The sequence below is a fragment of the Arachis ipaensis genome, chromosome B03 (genome assembly GCF_000816755.2).
Source record: "Arachis ipaensis cultivar K30076 chromosome B03, Araip1.1, whole genome shotgun sequence".
In the NCBI taxonomy this organism is placed as follows: Eukaryota; Viridiplantae; Streptophyta; class Magnoliopsida; order Fabales; family Fabaceae; genus Arachis; species Arachis ipaensis.
The window spans coordinates 106,361,174-106,379,959 of record NC_029787.2 but is presented as its reverse complement, the minus strand read 5'-3'; the positions used below and the strand labels follow the sequence as shown (position 1 = coordinate 106,379,959).

The 18,786-nt window shown below is 36.2% G+C and overlaps 1 long non-coding RNA gene across 1 annotated transcript; it reads left to right on the top strand.

Moving 5' to 3' along the window:
* On the top strand, positions 15,647-16,175 carry LOC110269779. Its single transcript, XR_002358536.1, has 2 exons — positions 15,647-16,052; positions 16,142-16,175. It is a non-coding gene; the product is annotated as an uncharacterized LOC110269779 (long non-coding RNA).

Genomic DNA, 18,786 nt, shown 5'->3' with positions numbered 1-18,786 from the left:
ATATAGATCCTCATATGCTAAAGAAGGTGACAAATATTTTATACAGACGACCTATATTAGTGTTTGGTAGGTTCGTTCAATTTCAGGCGATGTACATCAATGATGACACAAGTCTGCAAGAGATGTTCTCAATCTACTATCAAGCCCAATCACAATTGTCTGTTATTGAGCTGTATGTGGAGTTTGAACAATTACCAAATACCGTCGAAGAACATGATCATGATTTCAACTGGAAAAGTTATAACGGTGACAGCGAAGAGGAATATGAAGGCAATTACGATTTCATTGATCTAAATGCAGACGAGGAACAAGAGGACTGCACCGTTGAGTCAGACATGGAAGACGTTGCAAATGCACTAGCAAGTGAGCATCCATTCGAAGAACCATCTTTCATGTGCGCTTTGGATCTCGATGCCATGAATGCTTCAGAATTTTCAGAGTATGCCAATGTGGGTTTGTAGTTGCATCACACGGTATTTGGATTAGTAATTTAAATATTATGTTTGTATATTAATATTATGCACTGTATAAATATGGTGTTGCGGTGTTACTGCAGATCCACCTGTGGTCGTAGATGGTGAATTTGTCATAGGGATGGAATTTAATTCTAGATAGGCCGTGATAAAGGCAGTTAAAAATTATACCATTCACAGAGGTGTTGATTATCGGATTTTTGAGTCTGAGCTGACGGCATTTTACGCAAAATGTGTGCAATATGGGCAAAGTTGTGATTGGCTTATCAGGGTTAGTATGATGCGAAGAAAGTATTGATGGGAGATTAGATGATACAATGACAACCATACTTGTACTAGAGCCATCATTTCTCAAGATCATTCGAAGTTGGACTCAAACACTATTGCAGAAGCGATTAAGCCATTGAAATAAAAATCACATTTCTGGACTTTACTATGAGTTTGTGTGTTTTTCTGTGATTTCAGGTATTTTCTGGCTGAAATTGAGGGACCTGAGCAAAAATCTGATTCAGAGGCTGAAAAAGGACTGCAGATGCTGTTGGATTCTGACCTCCCTACACTCAAAGTAGATTTTCTGGAGCTACAGAAGCGCAATTGGTGCGCTCTTAATTGCGATGGAAAGTAGACATCCTGGGCTTTTCAGAAATATATAATAGTTTATACTTTGCTCGAGATTTGATGGCCCAAACAGGCGTTCCAAGTCAGCTTAAGAATTCTGGCGTCAAAACGCCAGAACTGGCACAAAAGCTGGAGTTAAACGCCCAAACTGGCACAGAAGCTGGCATTTAACTCCAAGAAAAGTCTCTACACATGGAAGCTTTAATGCTCAGCCCAAGCACACACCAAGTGGGCCCGGAAGAAGATTTCTGCATTAATTACTTATTTCTATAAACCCTAGGCTACTAGTTCTCTATAAATAGGACCTTTTGCTATTGTATTTATATACTGAGATAAACCTTTTCACGTTTGGGGGCTGGCCTCACGGCCATGCCTAGACCTTGTTCTTATGTATTTTCAACGGTGGAGTCTCTACACACCATAGATTAAGGTGTGGAGCTCTGCTGTTCTTCATGAATTAATGCAAAGTACTACTGTTTTTCTATTCAATTCATGTCTACTTCTTCTCTAAGATATTCATTCGCACCCAAGAACATGATGAATATGATGATTATGTGACACTCATCATCATTCTCACCTATGAACGCGTTCCTGACAACTACTTCCGTTCTACATGCAAACAAGCTTGAATGTGTATCTCTTGGGTTTCTAATCTAAGATTAAAACCTTCGTGGTATAGGCTAGAATTATTAGCGGTCATTCCTGAGATCCGGAATGCCTAAACTTTGTCTGTGGTATTCTGAGTAGGATCTGGGAAGGGATGACTGTGACGAGCTTCAAACTCGCGAGTGTTGGGCGTGTGACATTCTTTGGCGCCATTGTTGATGATCACAGTTTCGTGCACCAAGTTTTTGGCGCTGTTGCCGGGGATTATTCGAGTTTGGACAACTGACGGTTCATCTTGTTGCTTAGATTAGGTAATTTTACTTTTTATTTTCGAAAAAATTTTTAAAATACAAACAAAAATTTTATTTTGTTCTTCAGATTTTTTAAGAATGAATTCTAGAGTTTCATGATGATCTGTTGAAGTCCGGCTGGCTTTGAAGCCATGTCTAATCTTATTGGACCGAGGTTTCAACTTATCATCACAAGAGCTTGTTGATTTCTATCGATTTTGCTGTTGTTAGTAATGATCTGCTAAAGCTTGGCTGGCCATTAGCCATGTCTAGTGTTTTGGACCGGAGCTTTCATTGAAAGCTTGGCTGGCTAGTAAGCCATGTCTAATTCCTGGACTGGAGTCTTAGACTAGCATTGCAATGATTCCTGGAACTCTTATTAAAAATTTTGAACCCCTTTATTTTCTTTTCCACTCAATTTTCAAAAAATCACAAAAAAAAATTATAAAACCATAAAAATCAAAAATATTTTATGTTTCTTGTTTGAGTCTAATATCAATTTTTAAGTTTGGTGTCAATTGCATGTCTTTATTCTTTGTTGCATTTTTTGAATATATGCATTATGTTCTTCACTAATCTTCAAGTTGTTCTTGATGATTTCAGTGCTCTGATCTTTAATTTCTCTTATTTTGTGTCTTTTGTTGTTTCTTATATGTATTTTCAAATTGTTATAGTCCTTAGTATACAAACTTCTAAGTTTGGTGTCTTGCATGCATTGTTTATTTGATCTTAGTTGTATTCTTCTTATTATTGTTTCTCATCATTTAAAAATTCAAAAAAATTTTAAATTGTGTCTTTTCAAGTTAATAACACAGAGAATTGAAGATTCAGAACATTCACCAGAGGAATTACACAGAAAAAGCTGGGCGTTCAAAACGCCCAGTGAAGAAGGAAAACTGGCGTTTAAACGCCTTGGCTGGGCGTTTAACGCCAGGAAGACACTAGAGGGAAGATTTTGTTTTTAATTCAAATCTTTTTCAAATATTCATAATTTTTCAAAATCAATTTTTTTCAAATCATATCTTTTCAATCATATCTTTTCAAAATCAATTTCTTTTCAATTTTTTTATTACTACTATTTTCGAAAATCCTTGCCACAATTAGTGATTTAATTCAAAATTTTCAAGTTATTACTTTCCTAGTAAGAAAGGATCAAAAGTTTTAATTCTAGAATCATATCTTCTAATTTCTTGTTAGTCAAGTAATCAACTTTAATTTTCAAACTTTCCTTTTTCTATTTGATTCCCAATCATATCTTTTCAATCATATCTTTTCAATCACATCTTTTTCAAAATTAAGTTTCAATCATATCTTTTTTATTTCTAATTTCACAATCTCTTTCAAAAATCACTTAATTTCTTTCCCAATCTTAGTTTTCCAAAATCATCAATAAAATTTTCAAAATTTCTTTTAATTATTTCAAAATCTTTTACTTTAATTTCGAAAATTCTTCCCCTCTTTTCACACCCTTCTATTTAAGGACTAACACTCCTCCACTGAGCAATTCGAACTCTATTTCCCTTGATAAATTCAAATTCTCTCTTCTCTACCTCCTCCTTCTATTCTTCTTTTCCTCTGACATCTCAAGGAATCTCTATACTGTGACATAGAGGATTCCATATTTTCTTCTTCTCTCTTTTTATATGAGCAGGAGTAAGGACAAAAACATTCTTGTTGAGGCTGATCCTGAACCTGAAAGGACCTTGAAGAGAAAGCTAAGAGAAGCTAAATTACAACTCTCTGGAGAGGACCTAACAGAAATTTTCAAACAAGAAGAAGCCATGGCAGCCGAAAACAACAACAATGCCAACAATGCAAGGAAGGTGCTTGGTGACTTTACTGCACCTACTCCTGACTTCTATGGGAGAAGCATCTCAATCCCTGCCATTGGAGCAAACAACTTTGAGCTTAAGCCTCAATTAGTTTCTCTAATGCAACAGAATTGCAAGTTTCATGGACTTTCATTGGAAGATCCTCATCAGTTCTTAGCTGAATTCTTGCAAATCTGTGACACTGTCAAGACCAATGGGGTTGATCCCGAGGTCTACAAGCTTATGCTTTTTCCCTTTGCTGTAAGAGACAGAGCTAGAACATGGTTGGATTCACAACCTAAAGAAAGCCTAAACTCTTGGGAAAATCTAGTTAATGACTTCTTGGCAAAGTTCTTTCCACCTTAAAAATTGAGCAAGCTTAGAGTGAAAGTCCAAACCTTCAGACAAAAGGAAGGTGAATCCCTCTATGAAGCATGGGAAAGATACAAGCAATTGATCAGAAGGTGTCCTTCTGACATGCTTTCAGAATGGAGCATCATAGGTATCTTCTATGATGGTCTGTATGAATTGTCCAAAATGTCATTGGACAGCTCTGCTGGAGGATCTCTTCATCTGAAGAAGACGCCTGCAGAAGCTCAGGAACTCATTGAAATAGTTGCAAATAACCAATTCATGTACACCTCTAAAAGGAATCCTGTGAATAATGGGACAAATCAGAAGAAAGGAGTTCTTGAGATTGATACTCTGAATGCCATACTGGCTCAGAATAAAATATTGACTCAACAAGTCAATATGATTTCTCAGAGTCTGTCTGGAATGCAAGCAGCAACAGGCAGTACCAAAGAAGCTTCATTTGAAGAAGAAGCTTATGATCCTGAGAACCCAACAATGGAAGAGGTGAATTACATGGGAGATTCTTATGGAAACAATTACAATCCTTCATGGAGAAATCATCCAAATCTCTCATGGAAGGACCAACAGAGGCCTCAACAAGGCTTCAATAACAATAATGGTGGAAGAAATAGGTTTAGCAATAGCAAGCCTCTTCCATCATCTTCTCAGCAACAGACAGAGAATTCTAAGTAGAGCCACTCTGACTTAGCAACTATAGTCTCTGATCTAATTAAAACCACTCAAAGTTTCATGACTGAAACAAGGTCCTCCATTAGAATTTTGGAGGCACAAGTGGGTCAGCTGAGTAAGAAAATTACTGAACTCCCTCTTAGTACTCTCCCAAGCAATACAGAAGAGAATCTAAAGAGAGAGTGCAAGGCCATAACCACATCTCACATGGCCGAACTTGGAGAGGAGGAAGAGGCAGTGATTTCCACTGAGGAAGACCTCAATGGATGTCCACTGGCCTCCAAGGAGTTCCATAATGAGGAACCATGGGAATCTGAGGCTCACACAGAGACCATAGAGATTCCATTGAATTTACTCCTGTCATTCATGAGCTCTGATGAGTATTCTTCCTCTGAAGAGGATGAAGATGTTCCTGAAGAGCAAGTTGCTAAGTATCTTGGAGCAATCGTGAAACTTCTCTCAATACAGAGTCAAACAGAGCCCCACAGTCAAACTCTAAGTTTGGTGTTGGGAGGTTCCAACATTGCTCTGAACATCTGTGAGGCTCCATGAGAGCCCACTGTCAAGCTATTGACATTAAAGAAGCGCTTGTTGGGAGGCAACCCAATTTTTACTTATCTATGTTAAATTTCTCTTTTCTTTTGTTATTTTATGTTTTCTGTAGGTTGATGATCATGTGAAGTCACAAAAACAATTGAAAAAGCAAAAACAGACTGAAAAACAGAATTAAAAACAGAACACCCTGGAGGAGAAACTTACTAGCATTTAAACGCCAGTAAGGGTAGCAGAATGGGCGTTAAACGCCCAGTCTGGCACCATTCTGGGTGTTTAACGCCAGAAATGGGCACCAGACTGGCGTTTAACACCAGAAAAGGGCAAGAAGCTGGCATTAAACGCCAGAAATGGGCAGCAGCCTGGCGTTTAACGCCAGGATTGGCAGAAAGGGGCATTTTTGCACGTCACTTGGTGCAGGGATGAGATATCTTTGACACCTCAGGATCTGTGGACCCCACAGGATCTCCACCCACCCCACCTCTCTCTCTCTTCTTTACCCATTCACGAATCACCTCAATACCTCTTCCCCAAAAACCCCTCACCTATCAAATCCCACCATTCTCTTCACCACTCACATCCATCCTTCATAAAACCCCACCTACCTCACCATTCAAATTCAAACCACTTTTCCTCCCAAACCCACCCATAATGGCCGAACCATACCCCCCCCCTCTCCACTCCTATATAAACCCATCTTCACTCATTTATTTTCACACAACATACCCACTACTTCTCCCCCTTGGCCGAAACACTAAGCCCCCTCCATCTCCTCTATTTCTTCTTCTTCTACTTTCTTCTTTCTTCTTTTGCTCGAGGACGAGCAAACCTTCTAAGTTTGGTGTGGTAAAAGCGTTACTTTTTATTTTTCCATAACCATTTATGGCACCTAAGGCCGGAGAAACCTCTAGAAAGAGGAAAGGGAAGGCAAAAGCTTCCACATCTGAGTCATGAGAGATGGAGAGATTTCTCTCAAGGGTGCATCAAGACCACTTCTATGAAGTTGTGGCCAAGAAGAAGGTGATTCCTGAGGCCCCTTTTAAGCTCAAAAAGAATGAGTATCCGGAGATCCGACATGAGATTCGAAGAAGAGGTTGGGAAATTCTCACCAACCCCATTCAACAAGTCAGAATCTTAATGGTTCAAGAGTTCTATGCCAACGCATGGATCACCAAGAACCATGATCAAAGTGTGAACCTGGACCCTAAGAATTGGCTTACAATGGTCCGAGGGAAATACTTAGACTTTAGTCCGGAAAATGTAAGGTTGGCATTCAACTTGCCTATGATGCAAGGAGATGCACACCCATACACTAGAAGGGTCAACTTTGATCAAAGGTTGGACCAAGTCCTCATGGACATCTATGAAGAGGGCGCCCAATGGAAAAGAGATACAAAAGGGAAGCCGGTTCAACTAAGAAGGCATGACCTCAAGCCCGTGGCTAAGGAATGGTTGGAGTTCATCCAACGCTCAATCATTCCCACTAGCAACCGGTCTGAAGCTACTATAGACCGAGCCATCATGATCCATAGCATCATGATTGGAGAGGAAGTAGAAGTTCATGAGGTTATATCCCAAGAACTCTACAAGGTGGCGGATAAGTCTTCTACTTTGGCAAGGTTAGCCTTCCCTCACCTCATTTGTCACCTCTGCAATTCAGTTGGAATTGACATAGATGGAGACATTCTCATTGATGAGGACAAGCCCATCACTAAAAAAAGGATGGAGCAAATAAGAGATCCCACTCATGGACAAGAGCATGAGGAAACTTCTCATCATGAAATTCCTGAGATGCCTCAAGGGATTCATTTTCCTCCACAAAGCTATTGGGAGCAAATCAACACCTCCCTAGGAGAATTAAGTTCCAACATGGGACAACTAAGGGTAGAGCACCAAGAACATTCTATCCTCCTTCATGAAATTAGAGAAGACCAAAGAACCATGAGAGAGGAGCAACAAAGGCAAGGAAGAGACATTGAGGAGCTCAAGCACTCCATAAGATCTTCAAAAGGAAGAACAAGCCGCCATCACTAAGGTGGACCCGTTCTTTAATTTTCTTGTTCTTTATTTCTCTATTTTTTCGAAAATTATGCTTTATGTTTATCTATGTTTGTGTCTTTATTACATGATCACTGGTGTCTAAGTGTCTATGCCTTAAAGCTATGAAAATGAATCCATCACCTTTCTTAAATAAAGAGTGTTTTAATTGAAAAAGAAAAAGAAGTGCATGAATTTCAAATTTTAAAATAGTTTAGTTATTTTGATGTGGTGGAAATACTATTATTTTTCTGAATGAATGCTTGAACAGTGCATATTTTTTGAATTTGTTGATTCATGAATGTTAAAATTGTTAGCTCTTGAAAGAATGATGGAAAAAGAGAAATGTTATTTGATAATCTGAAAAATCATAAAATTGATTCTTGAAGCAAGAAAAAGCAGTGAAAAGCTTGCAGAAAAAAAATATATATGCGAAAAAAAATGCGAAAAAAATGCAAAAAAAAAGAAAAAGAAAGAAAAGCAAGCAGAAAAAGTCAGTAACCCTTTAAACCAAAAGGCAAGGGTAATAAAAAGGATCCAAGGCTTTGAGCATCAGTGGATAGGAGGGCCCACAGGAATAAAATCCTGGCCTAAGCGGCTAAACCAAGCTGTCCCTAACCATGTGCTTGTGGCGTGAAGGTGTCAAGTGAAAACTTGAGACTGAGCGGTTAAAGTCGTGGTCCAAAAGCAAAAAGAGTGTGCTTAAGAGCTCTGGACACCTCTAATTGGGGACTCTAGCAAAGCTGAGTCACAATCTGAAAAGGTTCACCCAGTTATGTGTCTGTGGCATTTATGGATCTGGTGGTAATACTGGAAAATAAAATGCTTTAGGTCACGGCCAAGACTCATAAAGTAGCTGTGTTCAAGAATCAATATACTTAACTAGGAGAATCAATAACGCTATCTGGATTCTGAGTTCCTATAGAAGCCAATCATTCTGAACTTCAAAAGGATAAAGTGAGATGTCAAAACTGTTTAGAAGCAAAAAGCTAAAAGCCCCGCTCATCTAATTAATACTGATCTTCATACGTGTTTTTGGAATTCATTGTATATTCTCTTCTTTTTATCCTATTTGATTTTCAGTTGCTTGGGGACAAGCAACAATTTAAGTTTGGTGTTGTGATGAGCGGATAATTTATACGCTTTTTGGCATTGTTTTTAGTATGTTTTTAGTATATTTTAGTTAGTTTTTATTATGTTTTTATTAGTTTTTAAATAAAAATTACATTTCTAGAATTTACTATGAGTTTGTGTATTTTTCTATGATTTCAGGAATTTTCTGGCTGAAATTGAGGGACCTGAGCAAAAATCTGATTTAGAGGCTGAAAAAGAACTGCAGATGCTCTTGGATTCTGACCTCCCTGCACTCAAAGTAGATTTTCTGGAGCTACAGAAGCTCAATTGGTGCGCTCTTAATTGCGTTGGAAAGTAGACATCCTGGGCTTTCCAGCAATATATATAGTCTATACTTTGCCCGAGATTTGATGGCCCAAACAGGCATTCCAAGTCAGCTTAAGAATTCTGACGTCAAAACGCCAGAACTGGCACAAAAGCTGGAGTTAAACGCCCAAACTGGCACAGAAGCTGGCGTTTAACTCCAAGAAAAGTCTCTACACATTGAAGCTTCAATGCTCAGCCCAAGCACACACCAAGTGGACTCGGAAGAAGATTTCTGCATTAATTACTTATTTCTGTAAACCCTAGGCTACTAGTTCTCTATAAATAGGACCTTTTGCTATTGTATTTATATACTGAGATAGACCTTTTCACGTTTGGGGGCTGGCCTCACGGCCATGCCTAGACCTTGTTCTTATGTATTTTCAACGGTGGAGTCTCTACACACCATAGATTAAGGTGTGGAGCTCTGTTGTTCTTCATGAATTAATGCAAAGTACTACTGTTTTTCTATTCAATTCACGTCTACTTCTTCTCTAAGATATTCATTCGCACCCAAGAACATGATGAATGTGATGATTATACTTCAAGCCGACAATCTCCGTGGGATCGACCTTTACTCACGTAAGGTATTACTTGGACGACCCAGTGCACTTGCTGGTTAGTTGTGCAGAATTGTGACAAAGTGTGATTCACGTTGGAGAGCTCCAAGTCTTTGGCACCATTGTTGATGATCACAATTTCGTGCACCATGCGCACATACAACCAACGAAGTTTTACAAGATGTGCGCACGCACACATTAGAAGGTGCATTCTGTTGAGAGTGTTCACACGCCTTGTGCGAGTGAAAAAAATTGGAAAATCTTGAACTTGTGCGTACGCACACCTCTATGTGTACGCACACTTTTTGAGAATCTCCTTGGGCGTGCGCACGCACACCCCTGTGTGTACGCACATGTCCTCTTTTTCAACTAAAACTTTGTTTTTAACTATTTCACCTTCCCAAGAAGCTTGTAACCTTCTGTGACACATATTTAAGACTTTTTGACTTATTTTTAGCTAACAAAACATGGGAATGGTCCTAGAAAATTTAAATTGGTATTACTTTGAAAAGTTAGAGAATGGAGGCTTAGATTTCTGGTGTACTGAGGATGGGTTTGGTGGAGTGAGAAAGGAGAAAGATATATGAATTGAGAAACTGATGAACTAACGAGTTCGGAATGGAAATGTTGAATTGGCAGTGATTGATATGAGTCGAGGACTTGGAATTGCAATGATGAATCATTGATATACTAAAAATATTTTTTGAAAACCACTGTATCACTGTTTTATATTGAGATTGTTGAGACGCTATGCGCCAGCAGGGACGGTGGTTGGATCCTGCCAGTCGAGGTAGCGGCAGCAGCGTAAGGGCGGTGGTTCCTCCCGCTTGCGTTGAGATGTGAGGTCTGTGGCAAGAGTATCCCGCTCGCATCCCTTCAGATTACTAGAGTGTGCAGGCACAAAATCTTGGACGGTGTTCCGAGCACCATATCTCGGGGGTTTCCAATTATGATTCCGAAGGGCGACATCTTCATGGAGATGTGTCGGGTTGGCAGTTGAACCGACAATGTGATATCACAGCCAATAGGACAGACATTCATCATGTGCATTTTCTATTTGCTTGTATGCTTTGCCGACTTGTAATTGCTTGCCTAATTGTATAACATGTCTAATTGCCTATTTGAATTACTTGATATATATGCCTATACTTGTGTTTTACTTGCATTGTAATTAATTATGTTTTCTACTGGGATTGAGGAGGTTCGGAATGCGGTGGCGATGGGATCGCATAGAGGATAGGTTGGTGAAGGCTGTGGGACAGCGGAGAGTTGTTAGTTAGAGAATCCACTAAGTTAGATTACCATTTTATTATGTTAAGTTTTAAGTTATGCTTTACTGTTTTAGTCATGCTTTAAGATGAATCTTGTGATGGATATGAAGTTCTAGGATTGCCTCTGGCGTCCCGGAGTCTTATATCTTACATCACTAAGCACTGTTACCATACTGAGAACCTCCGGTTCTCATACCATATTCTGTTGTTATTTTTTAGATGCAGGTCGCAACCCACCTCAGTAAGTTGTTTCGATGGTGACAGAGTCTTTTTGCTTCTTTTGTTTATATCTCTCATCTTTTGTATTTACTTTTGCCTAGAGGCTTGTTTTGAGAGGAAAACTTGTATAAGATATTTTTTAAACTTTCAGTTTTCTGTATGGTCTGTATATAGCTAGCCGGCTTAAACTCTGTGAGCCATGGCTAGATCTTCATACTATTATACTATGATATTTTGTTATATTATATATATCTTGTGCATTAAGTTAGTAGCTTCGTGTGTACGTTTTGCGCTTTTCAAATCCTGTTTTTCAGCTGTATCCTTCATCGGGCTTCTAGAATATATTACTCCTTCCATATATAAATATGTAAAAGTTTTAGAATTATCGTAACCTTTGATTAACATTTGCTTTACGACGCGAGGTAAGGCTTAGGCTAATTAGGGTGTTACAAGTAGTACCAATTTTCTTGTATAAAAATTCTGAAATTATAAACGTGAGTAACAATTTGTTTATTAACTTCTCTATATATAGAGTGTGTGAATGTAATGTCTTGCAATTATCGATCTCTTCTTCTCTTTCTAATGCTCTTCTTCTACTTCTTATTCTTCTTATTTCTCTTCTTTGTTGTGTGTAAGTTTTTTTTATTCATATTTTGGGTAATTTTTTTTATTCATTTTAGTTATATAATTTTTTTAAGACTATGATAGTTAGTTAATTCGTTTTATTTATTATAATAGAAATTAAATTTTCGTAAATCACAAAAATGAATAATAATATTAGTTTTAAAATTTATTATAATGGTCAAATTTTATCTGAAATAGCTGAAGGTGTGATATTTATGTGTAATAATTCTTGTACATTTATTCTTTCTTTTATGGTATCATTCGAAGAATTTAAGAGTTATATTTGTCAAAATATAGATTTTCATATGCTAAAGAAGGTGACAAATATTTTATACAGACGACCTATATTAGTGTTTGGTAGGTTCGTTCAATTTCAGGCGATGTGCATCAATGATGACACAAGTCTGCAAGAGATGTTCTCAATCTACTATCAAACACAATCACAATTGTCTGTTATTGAGCTGTATGTGGAGTTTGAGCAGTTACCAAATACCGTCGAAGAACATGATCATGATTTCAACTGGAAAAGTTATAACGGTGACAGCGAAGAGGAATATGAAGGCAATTACGATTTCATTGATCTAAATGCAGACGAGGAACAAGAGGACTGCACCGTTGAGTCAGACGTGGAAGACGTTGCAAATGCACTAGCAAGTGAGCATCCATTCGAAGAACCATCTTTCATGTGCGCTTTGGATCTCGATGCCATGAATGCTTCAGAATTTTCAGAGTATGCCAATGTGGGTTTGTAGTTGCATCACACGGTATTTGGATTAGTAATTTAAATATTATGTTTCTATATTAATATTATGCACTGTATAAATATGGTGTTGCGGTGTTACTGCAGATCCACCTGTGGTCGTAGATAGTGAATTTGTCATAGGGATGGAATTTAATTCTAGATAGGCCGTGATAAAGGTAGTTAAAAATTATACCATTCACAGAGGTGTTGATTATCGGATTTTTGAGTCTGAGTCGACGGCATTTTACGCAAAATGTGTGCAATATGGGCAAAGTTGTGATTGGCTTATCAGGGTTAGCATGATGCGAAGAAAGTATTGATAGGAGATTAGACGATACAATGACAACCATACTTGTACTAGAGCCATCATTTCTCAGGATCATTCGAAGTTGGACTCAAACACTATTGCAGAAGCGATTAAGCCATTGAAATAATTACTTACATATAAATGATGATTAAGATATTTCACAATGTGTTTATCCATTGAAATTTTCTTCTTTCCCATCTTGAAAAAAATAAATCTGGAGTTTCAAAGAACATGCAACCTTCAAATGGAAAAAAACAATGGCTTTTGAAAGAAAGGAGCCGAAGCAGAGAGCCGGAGAGTTAACCAGTAGTTGTGTTTTGGTGTTTTGGTCTTCTAAATGATAAGTGAGGGAGTGTGGGAAGAGAGGAGTCACGGACCACACATGGACTCCTCGCATGCGAGCCACGTGGACACAACAACAAATCAGTTCTACCGATTTCTTTCATGCGTCCCAACCGTTGATCACCAATCTTACGGTTTTATCCACTGTCTCTCTCTCTCTCTCTCTTCCCGTGGAGCATCTCCTTCTTTCTATCTTTCTCTCTCACCACGTGCTCACCCCCATAAAATTGGTACTCATTTTTTTTATTGATCCTAGCCGTTCCTAACTTATCCAACGCTTCCTGTTTATCTTTTTACATTCTCTCTCCTAATAGAGAACGTTACTAACGATTTGTTTGAAATCGACATTGCCGATTCCTGAAGACACTACTTATGAATCCTATATATGTGCATAACACAACCGGAGTCTCATTTCTGGGTATTACACACAATCTTCTCTAATATCAAAAATAAAAAGCCTGTTATCACTCACCAATTTCATATATAGGGATAAGGGAACACAAAAAACTTCTAAACATACAAAATATACTAGCAGAACACCACATCAACAGATATCCAACCTAAATTCTACTATATTAAACATAATCAATTAAGATAACATTATTAAGTGTTAAAATGTGTTTATCAGCTTCATATAAAATTATACAACAGCAATGCATATATATCATTATTTTCACCCTTTTTTTTTATCAAAACTGATTTATAAATTGGATGATTTAAGAAATAAAATAAAAAATTACAAATTGAGACTTATTTGAAAATTGAAATTTTTTAATTTGAAAAAAATTACTATAGTTAAGTTATTTGATTTTTAAAAATAAGGAAGAAGAGATGGTTAATATTAATTATGGTGACACAATTAAATTTTAGGATAATTCACACTAATAAATGGAATAGAGTTTAAAATTATGCAGATGGCCTTAATCAATTTTCGTTACACTCCTATTCTAGAACATCTTTATGTAAATCGAATTAATTGGATTCGATTTACTACTTATCCAGTTTATTGATACAGTAAATTAAAGTTAATTGTTTATTTATTCTATATTAACTTTAAAACATAAATATCAATAAGAAAATACTTCCATTTATATTCAAATAAAATATCAAAAAATTAAAATAAATAAAAATAGAAATCTAACTTTTGTGTTTTAGTTCAAATTTCAAAAAATCTCAGATTTTGAAAATTTAAACTATTTAGGATTTATTTTATTTATTCGAGAGTATATTTTTAGAAATTTTTATATTGAGTACTTTCTTATTATTGATTTAAAGTTTTAGTGATCAAAAAAATAATAAGAGTTTTATCTGCTTTAATTTAAATAATTAGATTTTAAATTTTATTTTATGATTTAAAAAAATTAATTCAATTATCTCTAGTTATTGAATTAGAGTATTTATTTGAAAATAAATTTATAAATTGATAATTAATATAGTATTTTCATAAATATTAGTGTTGGATTAAAATTAGTTTTAATTACTCTATTATCCTAATTTTATTAAAATTACTAAAATTACCCAAAATCCCCAATTTCATACACAAAATCCTAATTTTGTCCTAAATCTAACCCTAACCTAACCGCCTCACCTCTCTCACCCTCCCCAAGCACACACACGACACACAAACACACACAACACCTATTACGTGGTCAGGAGGGCATTTCCGTCATCTTAGAGCTAAGGGATGGAATGATAATTTTGTCATATTCAAGGATCTGAATTCTAGAAGAATTGTGTCATGCCAGTCTTGGACATCAAGAAAACCAAGAGTCCGTCTCAAAAACAGTGGTGCTGAAAGTGCAACAATTCATAAGGCTCATTGGGCTAAGGCAAGACAACAAGAAGTCCAATAAAGCTTTTCAAATTCAATGGGAGACATAATTTTTATTAATTTTTGAATTTCAGTCACTTATTTTTAATTCGTTTTGCTGTTAGAGTTTGTTAGAAGATTTTATTTACTTTTGATTTGCTTAGTAGTATTTTTAGGGATTTTAAATTTAAATCAAATCCGATCTAATCTAATAAGATCAAATTTGATTTAAATTAGTTATCATATCTTTAGGATTTTAAAATTTAAATCAAATTTGATCTAATCCAATAAGATCAAATCTGATTTAAATTAGTTATCTTATCTTTAAGAGACTTAAATTAAGTTATCTTATCTTATCTTTTAGTTAGTTTGTTAGGTGCCTATTTAAACACCTTTGGTGAGACAATTTACATAATTTTTTATGAATAAAATTTCTTTAGTGCTTTATGCACGTTTTTTTTAGTGTGATTAAGTGAGGTGAGTGATTTGCTTTGCTTGTTGCATGGAGAAAATTGAGTGATTCAATTTTCAACCCTCTGATCTAGGTTGTCAAGGACAAGTTCTTTGAAGGTCTAGTAGAAAATTCTTTCTGGTGACCTAGATTGCTAAGAACAGGTATCTTAAAGGTCTAGTAGAAAAATCCTTATCTATCTTTTATGTTTCCACTGTGTCTTGGGTATACCTTTACTGAATAATCCTTATCTATTGTGATATAACCCCTAATACCCAATATAATTTTTATCAACACCACACACTCACACATAGCAGAAGAAAAGGGAGAAAGAGATAAATGGCACAGAGAGGGAGAATCAGAGCTGTAGGAGAAGAGAGAAGCAGAGAAAGATAGTGCCAGCGCCGTGGGTCTCACCACCACCATTGACGCTGCTATGGGCTGCGAAGCTGCCACCGCTTCCACTGACGAAGAGGAGAGAAGGGGACGCCGTTGAACAAACCGTGCGAGAGAGGGAGCTGTCTTCCGCGCGTCGCCATCATCGAGTTTGAGGCGGAGAGGAAGGGCGCGAGCGGGAGGAAGAAGCCGTCGCCGTCACCGTTCGTGCTCCGTCGTCGCTGTCGTTCGTGAACCAGACGCCGTCGCCATCAGAATCTCCTGCCGCCGCCAAGAATCCCGTCACTGTCAGATCCATCGCATCGCCGTTGGGGGGCTTCGAAGGGGGAGAAGAAGCTGATTCCGTTACACCTGCTGCCGGAGGGGGAACCAGCTGCGCCACCGCGCCTCTGTTGCCGGGAAACGCTGCTGCTGCTGCCGAGATCCACTGCCGCTATGTTTCTATGTTTTCCCTTTGTTACAGTAAGCCTTTTTATTTCAAAACCCTCACAGCTAGTGTATATGCGTTATGTTATATTTTTGGTAAAAATTCTGAAGTTTTGGTAATGTAGGATTGATTCTTGGTTGTTGCATGTCGCGTTTGGGGTGCCGCCGTTACTGCAAGGGTGGAATAGGCTGTGGTTGTGACTGCTGAGGGTATAGGCTGAGAGGAAACAGAATTTGTCACGTAGTTAAGTCGCGAACGAGGTAGGGACGATTTCCTAAACTTAATTCACTACTAAGAATTGTTTTAAGTCGATATTAGTAGTGAAAATATATTTTTATGATTTTGCAAGTTTTATGAATTGAATTGAGTTGCCTGGAATGAATATAAATGCTAGTTTGAATGGTTTATTGATTGATTGGAAATGTTTAGTTGACTTTTGTACTTGATTTAAGGTTATTATGATGATGATTGAATTTTGACTGTTTCTGATTATTAAGTTGGAAAGTTGATTTGATTAAATACTATGTAAAATGATTTTCTTGGTTTGAGGTTAATTTGATATTGAGAATGAATCTGTATTTGAAACGATCTGAGATATTGGGAATGAGTTTTATTGATTTATCGAAAATAATTTCTGATATTGGAACTAGTCTGAGTTATTGGAAATGGTTGAAAAGGGATTGAGAATGGTTCGGTTGGGACTCGAAAAGGGTGGCAAAGTCCAAGTTTTAGGGGAGATGTTGTTGAAATTTTATTATGAAACTTAAGACTTTGTTTATTTAGAAAAAGGTTGGACTTGAGAAATTGTATTGTTTGGTTTTTGATTTATTAAGAAAAGATTTATGTTTGGGTTTGATTTATTAAGGAAAAACTTTATGTTTTGAATGTGATTTGTTAAGAAAAGATTATGTATATTGAATTTTTACTCATTAAAGAAGACTTTATGTTTTGAATTTGATTAAAGAACTACATTTTAAGGAATTATGATTCAAGGAGTTTATTAATTTTAAAGAACGAGTTTGATTGTCGTCTTTCCTAAGTCTCAAGACTTGAAGTTGGTGTTGGTTTTAAATAAAAATTATTTGAGTTCGGTTTATTAAGAAGAAGAAAGAAAGGGAAAGGAGAACACGACACGTGTGATTTATAAAATGATTAAAAGGTCACGAGAGGGTGACGAAAAGTAAGTGGTTAAGGTGCTTATGTGAAAATGTTAAGCCAAGGGCTTTATGTGTGAATGATTGTGCGGAGATGCCGGTGTATATGGAATGGCTTCCAGGAGAAAGGGGCACATGCTTCAGCTAGATAATCAGCGCTTGCAAGTACTTGCAGAGGTCATGTTCAGCATACTTCAGCTGGAGAATCAGCGCCTGCAAAGGTTTGGGACCTTCAGAGGTTATGCCGCTGGAATGCCTTATCTGACTTGTGAGTCGGATTGCGTTGGGTGCGGGTCGAAACCGATAAATGAGCTCATTACCTGCATTAGGGATAGACATGCATCATGTTGTATTTGTGTGCTTTGTTTGGGTGTGCTTAAGTGTTTTAGTTTGCTTGTTTGATGAATTCTGTTTAACCGGTAACTGTTCTGTATATTGTTTTCCTTGAATTTGATTGTGTTTGTGATTGATTATGTTGAGATTGAGTTTTGATGGTAAATTATTTTGATTTGGGCCAAAGGCCAAGATTTAGTTATGTTTGGGCCGGAGGCCATGATTGACTGGATTAGAGATAAGTTTTGATTAAAATATTATTTCACATGAAATTTTTGTAAGAGAAATACGAATTTTAGATTTGATTAAAACTATGTTTTGAAAATAGTTTTAATTACAATATCTTCTTACGACAATTCTTAAAAATTCTCTACTGAGAATCCTTTCGAGAACGATGTTCTTACTCCTCTACAAACTTTTTTTTCAGAAAACGGACGAAGACGCTTATGAAGAGTTTTTTTTAGTTTAACTTATGCGATATGGATGTATTAGTTTAGTTATTATTATTTTTCCCTCGCCATTAATATTATAATTTTTGTAAGAGGGATAAGAGTTGTATGATTTGTATGTATCTAATATATATAAGTTATCTGAGTAAGAAGTTTTATTTATGTACATGCTTGTTTATTTTATTGTAAAAATATTTTTTTAGTTTTTCAAATAAAATAGTGACATGGTTTCGAGTCAAAAGCTCATATTTTATTATTAAGTACATGAAGTCGTCGTAATACCTCCTGCTATCAGAGTGGCACAACCGGAAGCGTGACATTCTGATAGTGAGGGTGTTATAATTAGTATCTAAAAAAATTATTACCGAGGCTTTTGATGTTGAAAAATTAATATAAAATATAGCTTTCTAAGATGGTATAGGAGTTAAAACTTAAAATTTTCCAAGGTAATAATAGAAATTCAAATTTTGTATTTTAGTTCAAATTCCAGAAAATTTACATTTTTACAAACTTATAAATTTAAAACGGAATCATAAACGATTTCTAAAAATTCGTTAGAAATAACGGATAATTATACAATATAAAATGACCAACTATATTTATACAATATATAATTTAAAAAATAATTAAAATACTATATTAAATAAATTATCATTTAATTTGTGAAATTAGGTACAAATTTATGCTTTGATGATGACGTTATGCTTTGATAATTAAATGATACTTAATTTCACAAATTAAATGATAATTTAATTGATATAGTATTTTAATTATTTCTAAAATTACATATTATATAAATATAGTTAGTCATTTTATATTGTATAACTATACGT